The sequence below is a fragment of the Anomaloglossus baeobatrachus genome, chromosome 1 (genome assembly GCF_048569485.1).
Source record: "Anomaloglossus baeobatrachus isolate aAnoBae1 chromosome 1, aAnoBae1.hap1, whole genome shotgun sequence".
Lineage (NCBI taxonomy): Eukaryota > Metazoa > Chordata > Amphibia > Anura > Aromobatidae > Anomaloglossus > Anomaloglossus baeobatrachus.
This window is the reverse complement of record NC_134353.1, coordinates 666,756,712-666,772,486: the sequence shown is the minus strand read 5'-3', so window position 1 is coordinate 666,772,486 and position 15,775 is coordinate 666,756,712. Positions and strand designations below refer to the sequence as shown.

Sequence of the window (15,775 nt, the reverse complement as noted above, 5' to 3'; positions counted from 1 at the left end):
GCGGGATCCCCGGTTTCACAATGTGCAGAGACATGGGAAGTCTTGCTGCTTCCCTGATCATCCATTCTTTGCACACTGCGCAACCTCCCAGAGCCTCCGTGATGCTGAGCAGGAGAGCTCGTGGCAGGCAAGGGTTGGGAGACCGCTCCATTCCTTGCAAGGGGAGAACCACTAGGTGTCACCCTTCTGCTGTGTCTCTGAGAAGGCAACTCCTGCAGACTGCACAGTCTCCCAGACCTTTGGCGCTGCTGAGCAGGAGGGCTCGTGGCAGACAAGGAATGGGGGACCACCTCATTCCTTACAATAAGAGAGCCACGACGTGTAACATTACCCCCCCGTCTAGGGCCCCCCCCTCGCCTGCGCCTGAAGGCCGCCACCAAACCTGGGGCGTGGACATGCTCCTCCAATTCCCAGGACCTATGCTCCGGGCCACGACCGACCCACTCCACGAGGAAGTACCTCTTGCCCTGTACAATTTTTGTTCTTATTAGCTTCGCTACTTCAGTGTCGTTGGACGAGAAGCCAACCTGGGACAGCAGAGACCCCGAGGTTTTAGGTCGTACGGGTTTCAGGAGAGATACATGAAAAGTATTAGAAATAGCCCAGCATGGAGGGAGCTGGAGTCGATATACCGCCGGGGTTACCCGCTCTATTACTGTAAACGGGCCCAGGTACCTAGGAGCGAACTCGGCTGTCTGTACCGGAAGGTAGATATGTTTAGAAGACAGCCACACTAGGTCCCCAGGTGCGAAAGATGGCGCAGAGTGAAGAAGACCCGCAGGCCTCTGCCTGAACGGTTTATTATACGCATACGACGTACAGACTCGCATATTCTCCTGTACATCCTGGGCTACCTCCGGCCCCCAATAATGCCTGACCGCAGGGTCTCTGGTCCCGTCGACCCTGAAGTGACCCCTGCCTTTGGAGGCACGATCCCATGACAGCACATCATTCCGTGGGTCAGGGGAAATGAGGGTCTTACTAGGTGGCACCTGGTCTAGGGAAACGGAAGTGACCCTCCTCACGCTGACTGGAGGTGGAACAAGACACTGTTTCTTCCGATGGTTTCGAACATCGGGTGTCTACATGTCCCCTCTGCCCACAGGTAAAGCAATCGACCGACGGCCGAGAACCTGTGGTAGAGGAGACCACTGTGGAGATTTCCATTGGCTCCACAGAATCGTCAATAGAGCTGGCTGGGAGACCGGTCTGGTGGGGAAGGGGAGTCAGAGGCTCTGTAGACCAGGAAGATGTGGGTGCCGAAGAGACCTCAAGCCTCCGCTCCGCGTGGCGGATGTCTATGCGAGAGGCAAGCTGAATCAAGGACTCTAAGGTGGTCGGCACGTCACGCGTGGCCAGCGCGTCTTTGACGAACCCTGCCAGACCCTCCCAGAACACAGGGACCAGGACTTTATCTGGCCAGTCCAGCTCTGCGGCGAGTGTCCTGAATTGTACTGCAAAGTCCCCGACTGAAGTGGACCTTTGCCGAAGGCGTAGGAGCCGCAGCGCGGAGTCGTGGGTGACTTGAGGCCCGAGGAACACCTTTCTCATGGCCTCAAGATAAACTGAAAGGTGATTCACCACCCGATCTCCGCGCTGCCACAACGGCGTGGACTACTTTAGCGCTTTCCCTGTGAGCAGGGACTGGACGAAGGCTACCTTCGCCTTCTCAGTAGCGTAATCAGTCGCGGACAACTCCAAGTAGGTGGTAACCTGGTTTATGAAACCACGGCACTCAGAGCTGTCCCCGCTGAAGCGCTCTGGGAGCGCAAGGCGAGGCGACCTTCCGCACAATTCCACAGCCTGAGTGGCCGCCTGGGTGGCGACTGTTGCTAGAGCAGCCTTATCGGGGGAAGACCGCTCCACTACTGCCAATCGTGACTCCAACTGCTGCACATAACGCAGCAACTGCTGCTGCTCTTCCGCCATAGCCAGACCTTTGGCGCGACCATAATGTTACGAGGGGGACCCGGGGAAGCGTGCCAAGATGGGAAATGGACAGCTTCCGCCGGTCAAGGTCCACTGTGCGGTGTAAGGGACCGCTGCTATGGTCAGGAAAGAGTGAGCGGGTTGCTGCTAGTGATCGTCTGGAACGTCACAGACGATCTATGTACACCGGTCCGCCCTAACCCGTGAGGGTTGTATGGCTCGGGGCTTCTCGTACGGTGTACCTGTTGCATGGGGACGCACAGAGGTGCCTACACACGTGTGCCAGCAGGAGTCACAGGAATATGGCACAGGGGTAGCACAGAGGTGCCCACGCACCTGTGCTTCAGAAACCAAGTGAGTCCGACAGAGACTCGAGGAGCTCACCTGGGACAGGAACACAGCCTGCTAAACGGGATACTGCCGGAGCAGCAAGGCAGGGGCAAGACCTGCAAACTAGGTGCTGCCTGAGCAGCAAGGGCAAAGCCCACAAAAGATAATAATGCCTAAGCAGTGGCGTGGCAGCACGCTGACAGACATCCAAACATAGAAGGACGGTCGCGCACCGCCATGATGGCAGGGGGAGCTTTTAAGGAGGTGTAGCTCCACCCAAGGGCGGGCGCGAGACGGGCGTGACCCAATCAGGGTTCGTGACGTCCTGGCCCAGCCAGTCAGGATTCAGCACATCACCAGCCTCGTCATGGGGCCGTGTGATATCAGTGAGCGAATCAGAAGACGTCACGTGGAGCACATGCTCATCTTCCTGCCTCTGGGTCATAAAGGCGGGATCCCCGGTTTCACAATGTGCAGAGACATGGGAAGTCTTGCTGCTTCCCTGAGCATCTATTCTTTGCACACTGCGCAACCTCCCAGAGCCTCCGTGATGCTGAGCAGGAGAGCTCGTGGCAGGCAAGGGTTGGGAGACCGCTCCATTCCTTGCAAGGGGAGAACCACTAGGTGTCACCCTTCTGCTGTGTCTCTGAGAAGGCAACTCCTGCAGACTGCGCAGTCTCCCAGACCTTTGGCGCTGCTGAGCAGGAGGGCTCGTGGCAGACAAGGAATGGGGGACCACCTCATTCCTTGCAATAAGAGAGCCACGACGTGTAACAGTCCTCCATATATTATAATGCACCCCATAGTCATCATTATAATGCACCACCATAGTCCATGTATAAGGTAACCCCATTAGTTCTCAATATAATATAATGCAGGCCCATTGCCCTACAAATAATATAATGCAGCCCCCATAGTCCAATATGTATTATAAAGCAGCCCCATAGTCCTCCATATATAATCCACCCCCATAGATCTCTGGCCACCGTGTACTCACTAATTAAAAAAAAAACAAACAAAAAACCCCAAACAAACAAGTTCTCACCTCTCCTTGTTCCCCCGCTGCTCTGGTCAGGGCGTCCTCTCGTCCTACTCTCTGCATGTCTCAGCACAGTAGGCACGCAGTAGTGACATCATTGCAATCCGCTGCGCTGACACGTTGAGTGCAGGCATGGGAGGAGAATGATGGAGGAAGGAAAAGAGTGCGCCGCTCCATCCGTCATCATTGCTGTGTGCGATGACGGGTGAGGGGGGGGGTCCCATGCCACCGCTGGCACCAGGCCCCCCTGAATCATGGGCGCCATAGTGGCAGCGTGGTCTGCTGTTACAGCGCAGCTTCTCTCTCACTGAGGGAAGCCAGCTGCTTCTCTGCAGGGTTGGCGCCAAGCCCCTAACACGGCCGAGCCCGGTCACAGTCGCGATCTCTGGGACCATGGTCGTTACACCCCAGTGAGGATGCATGGGTGGTCCTGGTGTTGGGGAGCTACGTTTCATTAATGGTATCATGAATTCACACATTTACTGCTTCATATTGAAAAAGAAGATGCTACCATGCCTCCGTAGCGATTCAAGTCCCCTAAAGGGACTAAAAATAAAGTTAAAATGAAAAATAAATAAAAAGTTTGAATCACGCTTCTTCAAATATAAGGTAAATACATTTTATTTTTTTTAAATAAACATAGTTGGTATTATCAGGTCCAAACAAGTATGATCCATCAAAATAAAAATTTATTCAAACCATCAATTTTTTTTTTCTTTTCGGCAATAAAGGTAACGACAGTATTGCTATTTTTTGGTTGCTAAACAATAAAAAAAAACAACTATGTCTACGGTATTCCAAAATTATATCAATAAAAAGTCATCTCAGGGCGCAAAAAACCAAGCTATCACAGAAACATTAAAAAGTTACGGGTCTCAGAAAATAGCGACACAAATACTTATTTTTTTTTACAAATTTAAAAATGTTTTAGTTTAATATTGCCATAATCATATTTACATGGAGAGTCACGTTCTCAGGTCAATCAGGTTATGTTGGCACACAACTACAAACTACATGTCTTTCCGCAAAAAAAGTTCTCCCTTATCTAATGCGACAAAAAAAATTAAAAAGTTATAGCTCTTGGAACATAGGGAAGAAATAACGAATATTCAAAAACTAAGAGGGTTAAGCATTACTTGATGAAAAAACAGAATACTTCTTTAAAGGCAACCTGTCATGTAAAAAAAAAACAACGTCATTAGCATATAAATATACAGGTTAAAAGCATTCAGATGCCATGCAGCCACTACACTGAAAGTTTTGCCGCTGGGAAAAAATTAACTTTATTCCTCCATGCAGCCTCGGGCTTTCAGTCAAAGGAGCATGACTGGCATTGTTTCAGTCAACACTAGTACAGTAAAAGATCGCTGTAACCACTGACTGAGAGCTGTCTCTGTACTGATGCAATGCTCAGACAGCTGTCAGTTACTGACAGACATAGTTACAGTTCATGCTCGCAATGCACAGAGCGGTGACTGAAACCACCCATGCCAGCAGTGCCCCTCTGACTGAAAGCCTGAGGCTACCGGCAGGAATAAAGTTAATTTCCTCCCTGCAGCAGGGCTCTCTGTGTGGTGACCGCAGGGTATCAGAACGCTATTAACCTGCAGATTAACCCAATATCTGCAGGTTAATAGTGTTTGTTTTTTCACTTAACAGGTTCCCTTTAAATGGGTACCTCTATCTAAAGCATTCATGCCTGCCTTTTGTCAAATAATTTTGTCCCATAAAAATGAATTGAGAGACTTTGGACATGTGCACTGCCGCTCCATTCCAACAAGGATAGGTGATCTCTGTGGATCCCGACAGTTGGCCCCTCATCGATCTAAACGTTATAATCTATCCTATGGATAAGTGATAACTTCTACTTAGCGGGATGCACATTTAAGATCTTGTAAATTAAGCGTGTGTGAAATGGAGTCAAATCTGCATGAAAATAGGTACAGAATACATTTACAGATATCTAGTGGGGAAAAAGGCCCTTTATACACTACAGTTCAAAAGTTTAGGGTCACTTAGATATTTCTTTATTTTTTAAAGAAAAGCACTTTTTTTTCAATGAAGCTAACATTAAATTAAACAGAAATACACTCTACATTGTTAATGTGGTAAATGACTATTCTAGCTGCAAACGTCTGGTTTTTAATGCAATATCTACATAGGTGTATAGAGGCCCATTTCCAACAACCACCACTTCAGTGTTCGAATGGTACATAGTGTTTGCTGTGTTAGAAGGCTAATGGATGTTTAGAAATCCCTTGAAAACCCTTTTGCAAGTCTGTTAGCACAGCTGAAAACAGTTTTTCTGATTAGAGAAGCTATAAAACTGACCTTCCTTTGACATAGTTGAGAATATGGAGCATACATTTGTTGGTTCCATTAAACTCTTAAAATGGCCAGAAAAAGAGAACTTTCATGTGAAACTCGACTGTCTATTTTTGTTCTTAGAAATGAAGGATATTCCATGCGAGATATTTCCAAGGAATTGAAGATTTCCTACAATGGTGTGTACTACTCCCTTCAGAGGAGAGCACAAACAGACTCTAACCAGAGTAGAAAGAGAAGTGGGAGGCCCCGCTGCACAACTGAGCAACAATACAAGTACATTAGAGTCTCTAGTTTGAGAAATTGATGCCTCACAGGTCTTCAAAAGGCAGCTTCTTTAAATAGTACCCGCAAAACGCCAGTGTCAATGTCTACAGTGAAGAGGTGACTCCGGGATGCTGGCCTTCAGGGCAGAGTGGCAAAGAAAAAAACATATCTGGGACTGGCTAATAAAAGGGAAAGATTAATATGGGCAAAAGAACACAGACATTGGACAGAGGAAGATTGGAAAGAAGTGTTATGGAGAAACAAATCGAAGTTTGAGGTGTTTGGATCACACAGAAGAACATTTGTGAGACGCAGAACAACTGAAAAGATGCTGGAAGAGTGCCTGACGCCATCTGTCAAGCATGGTGGAGGTAATGTGATGGTCTTGAGTTGCTTTGGTGCTGGTAAAGTGGGAGATTTGTACAAGGTAAAAGGAATTTTGAATAAAGAAGGCCATCACTCCATTTTGCAATGCCATGCCATACCCTGTGCACAGCGCTTGATTGGAGCCAGTTTCATCCCACAACAGGACAATGACAATGAAAGTTTGAAGGAGTAAATTATTATTTCAAGTAAAAATCATTATTTCTAAGCTAGTCAATGTCTGGACTATATTTTCTATTCATTATGCAACTCATTTGATAAATAAAAGTATGATTTTTCATGGAAAAGACAAAATTGTCTGCGTGACCCCAAACTTTTGAACTGTAGTGTACATTCCCTTTTGAATGGCTAAAATTAGAAGTCAGCTTCCAATATCAATAGACAGCCAAATACTGAAAGAGCATCGGGCGCCCATGATATTTGTCTCCACAAAGTAATTCACAAGGTAAGTTTCATAAATTGTTACCACTAAGTATGAAAATGCTACAGAAAGTATCCGATGTGCTGACATTGCCGATACAATTGACTCTACCTATAGGACATTCAAGATATTATGATGCTGTTATAATACTCTAGGACACGTCTAGAAGTCAGAATAATTGAGATTATCTGTTTTTTTTTTTATTGCCATCAAAGACTACCGTATATCACTAAATATTACAAATGACCCCAAGATTTGCCCACACATGGCACATGTGGGTCTTGTATAGTATAGGCTTGTAATACAATTAATACAACAGTATCTGTACATTGTACAGTGTAAAACTCACCTATAAAATGTTCAGCAAACCAGCAGAAGACTGTCTGTACGTGCCAGACACAGTCCTTCGTTTATACACCAATGACTACCAAAGGTGAAGTTAAAAAAATGGGTAAAGGTTGCTCTGGTCACATGTCACAATGTAATATTTACACAGTGTCAAATACAGGAGGATTGTATTACCATGTAATACATTAATTATTACCCCTGATGAACTGCCAAGAATAAACAACCTATAGATAAGGCTGTATTCACATGGCATCTAAACTTACCGCATGAACATCTGATGGAAAACTTAGACGCATGTCACTCTATAGACATATAGCAGCATACATTGCCCATGGGATCTTATTTTTAAAAGTATAAATGTGCGTTATAGTGTTTCTGGCAGGATGCCACTGCAAAGAAAACCAAGAGAACAATGTTATACTGATTAACGTTGAGCAAAATAATTTGCAGCACCTTGGTCCAGTGGCCATGTCGGTAGTCTGTGGCTGCCAAACCAGAGCCCTGCAAATCTCCACCTACCTGCTGCCAACCTCGATACTTATTCTGAATGGCTCCATGCAACATCATGCACGCGTCGTATAGCGATGATCATATCAGGCCAGGCCTACTAATCAGAAGGTGCATGGGTTACCAGTAGGTAAGTGGAGGAAGGTCGCAGAGCTCTGGTTCAGTGGCCACAGACGACATGTGTGTGAAACATGGACTGTGATGGGGGTCAGCCAAACCACTAGGTCTTCTAACCTGAGCTAACTACCTCATGAGCATGTATGAGTCAGAAGCCCAGAGGTCGGGCTGGGAGTTGTGATCCATGTACAGCCCATGCTTCACGGTTGTGTGAAACGGAATAATCCATTTTTAAAATCCAAGGAAAAGGGTGAAATAAAATATAGAAGCATAATCTAAACCCTCCACATGCATCGCCCCACCCTCCATACACTATAATGGCCACACACCAATCCACACGGTATGATGGCCCGTACACGACTTTCTCTTCCATCATTATTTTTTAAACTGATGCAGATACAGTTCAAAGTGTGATGCCAGGTGAAGGGAGCAAAGTGCTGGCACTGCCCTCCCCCCCAACTCACGATATCCATAGTTGGGGCATGCCGTATTGGTGGTATGACACCGTCAGTAACCGTAGAGAAATTTGACGAAAGGATCCAAAAACACTTAAAGGGAACCTGTCAGGTCAAAAAAGACTTATAACGTACAAGCAGGAGCCTGTGAGAGCTATTAACCCCTTCCTACCCATCCCTGTCTTGTAATAGTGTGTAATCTAAAAGTAATAAAATACGTTTTATTACTTACATATTCCCTATGTAAATAGCACAGGTCTCTAGCCCCATGGGCGTTTGCATGCTTTTCATGATACCATGCCCCTGTGGGCATGATATGATGGATTTACATGAGCGACATCATGTCTGCTTCTTCAGAATCTCACGTTTGCGCACTTACCATTCTCTTCGCTGCCTCATCCTGGTGTTTGTTGTTCGGCTTCTGACGCGCACTGCACTTGCCCAGAAGACTCATGCGGTTCCGGTCATGTGCAGTGTGCGTCAGAAGCCGACCAGCAAACACCAGGATGAAGCAGCGACGAGAACGGTAAGTGCGCATGTGACGCCCTGGACTAGCCAGATTGTCACAGATAGTCCCATACACACACGCCCCCCCCCGCCCCCCCCCCCCTTAGTAAGGTGACAGCAGCCAAACTACAGAAACCCTTGTCACCTCCCTTCGGGTTTGATGTTCACAGTCTAGTCTTGACAGTGAAGTGGAGTGAAGTTCAAGGGCAGACCTGTGTCTAGGTTTGCCATAGGCTACATTTGGTGCCTGGGTTGGATCCCAGTCACCTCTGGCAAGGAGGCAGACGGTGGTGGCTGCCTGCAGGAGCTGGGATTACAGCCGGTGGAATCGTAGGGACCGGGGACGGGCGGTGGCCCGCCGGTACCGAACCGGGGAACAGATTGGAAACCGGAGCACCAGGAGGGGTACTCAGACCCAGTACGAGGCCCAGAAACAACCGGGTTGAGTCAAATCAACTGATTGAGGACTGGACTTTAGGACCTTTCCCACATAAGACCCGACTGAAGACAACAGCCCAACCATAGGGATAAAGCCACTGCCCAGGCATAGAGACCCGAGGGGACAGTGTTTGCGGGCAAAGAGGGCTCTCCCGACACATATCAAACCGGGGAGCGGACTACCGTTGCTCAGGCATAGGAGTCGTGATTTCTACATAAGTGAGGTGCAGGAGAAAGGCGGAAACTACCAACCAGTTAAGGGAAAAACGGCAGCCGGCTGCGGGTACCGTTCACCATCTTGTTTGGTTTACCAGAGACTCCAGCGTGTTTGTCATAGTCAGTACAACAGTGAATTCGGGCTGCACACCGCGTCGCACCGACTCCCCAGCACGCATCCATCCCCTCACCTCAGCATCTCCCTCGGGCCCCCGGGACCATCATCCCTCTACCCACAGAGGGGGTCAACACCAAGCTGCGCAACACTGTCCCCGGGAGCCTTGTCAACGGCACCGGTGATGTCCGTCCATTCATCACAACCCGTGGGTGGCGTCACGAACTTAAATCCCCTACAAACAACCGCGGCTCCGGTCGTGGACCTCCCCACCGAAGTCCCTACGTGTAGCGCCAACCCCCTTGCAGAGCGACGTGACCCCCGGGTGCATGAAGAGCTCGAGCCACCCACCGACGAGCACGGATCCGAGCGGCTTGGTAGCCGGCTGAGCCCCGGGGCGGTACACGCACACGTGAGATTCTGAAGGAGCAGACGTTACGTCTCTCATGTAAATCCATCGTATCACACCCACTGGGGCGTGATATCATGAAAAACATGCAAACACCCACAGTGCGATGCAACGCCCATGGAGCTAGAGACCCTGCTCATTTACATAGGGAATATGTAAGTAATAAAATGTATTTTATTACTTTCATATTACAACACAGGGAGGGGTAGGAAGGGGTTAATAGCTCACACAGGCTCCTGCTTGTAGGTTGTAACCCTTTTTTTACCTGACAGGTTCCCTTTAAGCAGCAAACTTTGTGAAAACCAACATTTGTGCCAGTAAAAAAGCTCTTTTGCAATGCCTAAGTTAATTTATCTCAGTAATTCAATACAAAAAAGGTAAACGCATACAGTATATTATATAGTCATTACAGAGATCGATTTCACATATTTATTTCTGTTAATGTTGATGATTATGGCTTACAGCTAATGAAAACCTAAGAGTCATTATCTCAGAAAATTAGAATAATTGCCACAAAACACCTGCAAAGGCTTCCTAAGCATTTAAAATGGTCCCTTAGTCTGTTTCAGTAGGCTACACAATCATGGGGAAGACTGCTGACTTGACAGATAGCCAGAAGGCAGTCATTGACACACTGCACATGGAGGGTAAGCCACAAAAGGTAATTGCTAAAGAAGTTGCCTGTTCACAGAGTGCTGTATCCAAGCATATTAATGGGAAGTTGAGTGGAAGGAAAAAGTGTGGTAGAAAAAGGTGAACAAGCAACCTGGATAACCGCAGCCTTGATAGAATTATTAAGAAAAGGCCATTCAAAAATTGGGGGAGGATTCACAAGGAGAGTGCTGCTGCTGGAGTCAGTGCTTCAAGATCCACTACACACAGATGTAACCAGGACATGGACTACAACAATCTCATTCCTTGTGTCAAGCCACTCATGACTAATAGACAACGCCAGAAGCGTCTTACCTGGGCCATGGAGAAAAATAACTGGACTGTTGCTCAGTGGGGCAAGGTGTTGTTTTCAGACTGAAGTAAATTTTGCATTTCATTTGGAAATCAATGTCCCAGAGTCTGGAGGAAGAGTGGAAAGGCCACAATCCAAGCTGCTTGAGGTCTTGTGTGAAGTTTCCACAATCAGTGATGGTTTGGGGAGCCATGTCATCTGCTGGTGTAGGTCCACTGTGTTTTATCAAGACCAAAGTCAGCGCAGCCGGCTACCAGAACATTTTAGAGCACTTCATGCTTCTCTCTGCTGAAAAGCTTTTTGGAGATGGAAATTTCATTTTCCAGAAGGACTTGGCACCTGTCCACACTGCCAAAAGTACCAATACCTGGTTTAATAACCACAGTATCACTGTGCTTGATTGGCCAGCAAACGCGCCTGACCTAAACCCCATAGAGAATCTATCAGGTATTGTCAAGACGACGATGAGACACCAGACCCAACAATGCAGACGAGCTGAAGGCTGCTATCAAAGCAACCTGGGCTTCCATAACACCTCAGCAGTGCCACAGGCTGATTGCCTCCATGCCACGCCTCATTGATGAAGTAATTCATGCAAAAGGAGCCCCGACCAAGTATTGAGTGCATTTACTGTACATACTTTTCAGGAGGCGCCAACATTTCTGAGTTTAAAAATATTTTTTCAGTTGGTCTTATATAATATTCTAATTTTCTAAAATAATGACTTTTGGGTTTTCATTGGCTGTAAGCCATAATCATCAACATTAACAGAAATAATCACTTGAACTAGATCACTCTGTGTGTAATAACTATATAATATATACGTTTCCCTTTTTGTATTAAATTACTGAAATAAATTAAGTTTTTATGATATTCTAATTTACTTTGATGCACTTGTAAACGAGGCCAGTGGGCGGTCCTACTAGTGATTGACAGCTATCTGCATGCACCATCATAAGGGTAAAACTGTCAATCACTAAATAGTACCACCCACTGGACGCAAACACCAGAGATTTCAATAAATAAAATACAAGTTAGGTTGGGGTCTAGTGTATAGCATCGGATGTGATAGTATAATGACACTAGGCTCAAACTTTGCTGTGAGCCGTCATTCTACTGTGCGCCAATTCTCTCCTATATGAGACTCAGGTCACAGGTGCAGGGAGGATGGAGAGCTTAATGCCTCCATCTTCTCCATTGTTTGTTCCTGTGTAAATCGGACTGTACTGATGACATGAGAGTGCAGTGCAATATTTCACATGCACTATAGACTTGTATGGAAGCGTGTGGGCCGAGGTACGCCACATGCTGCAATTTTAATTCAGTCTGATTACAGCTGAGGAAAGACTCACAGATCTGCTCTGCCTCTTATTTTAACATTGGTCCAGGTGAGATTTTCTGCCATTGCACTTGTCCGATTCATATGCTTGTTTCATCCCGGCCTTGTAGTAATGTTTTGTGGGAACATCTCGATCAGACCTCCTTCTTTATGCAATTTTCACCATGACAGATACCCTCTCAGTTACAGGACCCCATGCAGGTACCGACCTGGAGACGCACCTCTGACCCCTTCTATATCATCCTATCTACAGGCACACACCATTTTCACCATGACAGATTCCTTCTCGGTCACAGGACCCCCAGTGTAGGGACTGACCTGGAGAGGCACATCTGACCCCCGCACTGATCTTCTCTATATCATGCTTTTTACAGACAGATACTATCTTCACCATGGCAGATCCCTTTGGGTACAGAACCCTCGTGCAGGGCGCCCATCCACTGATCTCCTCTATATCATCCTTCCTACAGTTAGACACCATTTTCACCATGACAGATTGCCTTTTGGGTGTAGAACCCTGTGCAGGGTCCGAACTGTACAGGCACCTCGGACCCTCGCCCTGATCTCCTCTACATGCTGCTGCCTACAGTCAGATACCACCTAGGGTGCAGAACCCCCAAGACCCCCTGCAGGGTCAGAACTGGAGAGGCACCTCTGACCCTCGCCCTCTACATGCTGCTGCCTACATACAGATATCTTCTAGAGTGCAGGACCCCCTGCACGGTCAGACCTGGAGAGGCACCTCTGACCCTCCAGGGCTGTGGAGTCGGTAAGCCAAACCTGCGACTCAGACTCCAAAATTTCCCTTGCACCGACTCTACGACTCCGACTCCCACATATATTGCTTATATTTAAGTGAAAAATTTATTGTAGTACAATGTGAACATCAGACAGTTAATCATTTGTATGATACAATAATCAAGATATTTAGATAGAACATAAAATATATTTATTGGAATACAACTGTAGTACACAAAAAACTGTAATAAATTGTAAATATGTAATACACTATGTAATAGATTACATTATTTATATATATATATATATATATATATATATATATATATATATATATATGTGACGCCTTGGCAAAACCAGGTAGTCACACAGTATAGGCCCCCGCATAACACCATCCCACACAGGGTTACATCTAGCCAACCAAACCCTAGTCACCACCCCCCGGGTAGGAAAGGAACACCAGTGGGCGGGACCAGGCGGATGGAGAACTACCACCTAGGGGTCTGGAGAACCCGGGGCGGGAAAAGCAGTAGTTGAAAGTCATAGTTCAAGTGGAAAGGTGTCAGACTGGTGGAGTTGAGGAATTGAGAGGAGGAAGTGAAGTGGAAGACAGAAAGGAAAAGGCTTCAGGGTTGGAGCCCCCGGTGTGCTGGCTAGGTGGCAGACGGTGGTCCGTTTCTGTTAGGAGACGGAAAGACGGCTGATGGAGATCCGAGGTGGACTGGGACAGGGTTGGAGCCCGCCGGTACCGACACCGGAGAACCGACCCGTAAACCATGCACAGAGGGGGTACTTGGACCCTGAAGCCAGGACCGGAACCAACGGCCTAGCTAATTAACCCATTGAGGGCAGGATTATAGGTCCTGTCCCAACCAAAGTCCCAAAAGCAGACAACCACCCACCGCGGAGAATAGGGCATCCGCCAGGGCCCGGTAGATCCCAAGGGTCAGCAGGCAAGGCTCCCAACAAAAGGCCCGGGAGCGGACTCCCGTGTTTCACACCAGGAAGTCCAACACACCAAACACAGAGTGCAGCGGAAAGTGACACAGACCATCAGCCCGGGTGTGGGACCAGATACACCCAGCCGCGGCGGCAGGCCACCAGCACCTTGGTTTACCATTAGACTTGTGTGATTCATTCAATCGTGAGTAAACTGTCATCCCCCGGTCTGACAGGGTGCGCCAACCCCTGCAGTCACCATCTTCAGCATAAAGACACTGGGCCCCGGGGCATTGATCCCTACCCACGGAGGGGTTAACATCCAGCTGCCATCCCATCGCCCCCGCAACACCAGCGGTGGTGCCACATTTCACCACACACCGTGGGTGGCGTTACAGACAGTTTACGGCAAATCCCGTACAAATACGTCCCCTTTTATTCGGAGTGTCCGCGCGACCCCCGGGTCCGGTAGAATCCCTCGAGCCACACTGCGGATCCGGATCCAAGCAGCCCGGCTGCTGGCAGCACACACACACACACACACACACACACACACACATATATATCTATATACACTGTATATATAAAAATAACACTATGTAATAAACTATGTAAGTGGCAAAAAACAGTTTTCGACAAAAACATACTAAATAACATTTGTGCAGTTTATGAATTTGTTGTAAGAAATAGAATTGCCTCCATCAGATCCTCCTTCATAGAGGACCCCAAAACTGACCTAATACTTTTAAGGCTAGAGAACAACCTCTCTACACTAACTTGGGTTGGAGGCAAAGCCGTAACCACATGAGCAACATCTCTAACAATTTCCAGGTATAAGGCTATGTGCGCACATTGCGTTTTTTTCAGCGGAAACACTGCGTTTTGAACTGCAGCGTTTTCAGTGCCAAATTGCATGCGTTCAGCTTCCCCAGCAAAGTCTATGAGAAAGCCGAAAAATCAATGCACACGCTGCGTTTGTAAATGCAGCGTTTTGGATGCCCAAAATCGCTGCGGAAAAAAAAAGCAGCATGTCACTTCTTTTGTGCGTTGTAGCTGCGTTCTCCACCCATTGAAATCAATGATGTGGGTCAAAACGCAACCAAAATGCACTTGGACTGCATTTTGTTTTGCGTTCCGCATGCTTTTTTGACAAGCAAAACGTAGGTCTTTTCAGTCTCTCTCTGTCAATGTCGGTCAATCTATGTCTGTGGATGTCGGTGAATCTCCCTCTGTCTGTCGGTCGGTCTCTTTCTCTGTCAGTTGGCCGCTCGGTCGGTCTCTCTCTCTGTCTGTCCCTCTCTCTGTCCGTTGGTCAGTCTCTCCCCCTCTCTCATACTCACCGATCCCCGATCACAGGCGCGCAGCTGCACGGCGTTCACACTGCTCCGGCGGCTTTTCCTCTTTTGAAAATGCAGGCCGCTCATTATTCAATCTGGTATTCCCTGTTTTCTCCGCCCACCGGCGCCTATGATTGGTTGCAGTCAGACACGCCCCCACGCTGACAGCTGTGTCACTGCAACCAATCACAGCCGCAGGTGGGTGGGTCTATATCGTGCAGTAAAATAAATAATTAAAAAAAAAGACGTGCGTTCCCCCCCAATTTTGATACCAACCAAGGTAAAACCACACGGCTCAAGGTTGGTATTCTCAGGATGGGGAGCGCCACGTTATGGGGAGCCCCCCAGCCTAACAATATCAGCCAGCAGCCGCCCGGAATTGCCGCATCCTTTAGTTGCCACAGTCCCGCAGACTCTACCCGGCTCATCCCGAATTGCCCTGGTGCGGTGGCAATCAAAGTAATAAGGAGTTAATGGCAGCCCATAGCTGCCACTAAGTCCTAGGTTAATCATGGCAGGCGTCTCCACGATATACCTTCCATGCGTAACCTGTAAGTTAAAGAAAATAAACACATACATCCAAAAAAACCTTTATTTGGAATAAAAGACAAAAAAACACCCTCTTTCACCACTTTATTAAAATCCTCAAAT

At 47.5% G+C, this 15,775-nt stretch overlaps 1 protein-coding gene across 1 annotated transcript in view; it reads right to left on the bottom strand.

The window, feature by feature from the left end:
* The window catches only part of DAO (D-amino acid oxidase), a 137,075-nt gene extending 129,952 nt beyond the window's left edge, over positions 1-7,123 (bottom strand). The window contains exon 1 of the mRNA XM_075341715.1: positions 7,045-7,123. The gene's annotated coding sequence lies outside the window, so the exon portion shown is untranslated. The remainder of the gene's footprint in view (positions 1-7,044) is intronic.
* Between the last annotated feature and the right edge of the window lie 8,652 nt (positions 7,124-15,775).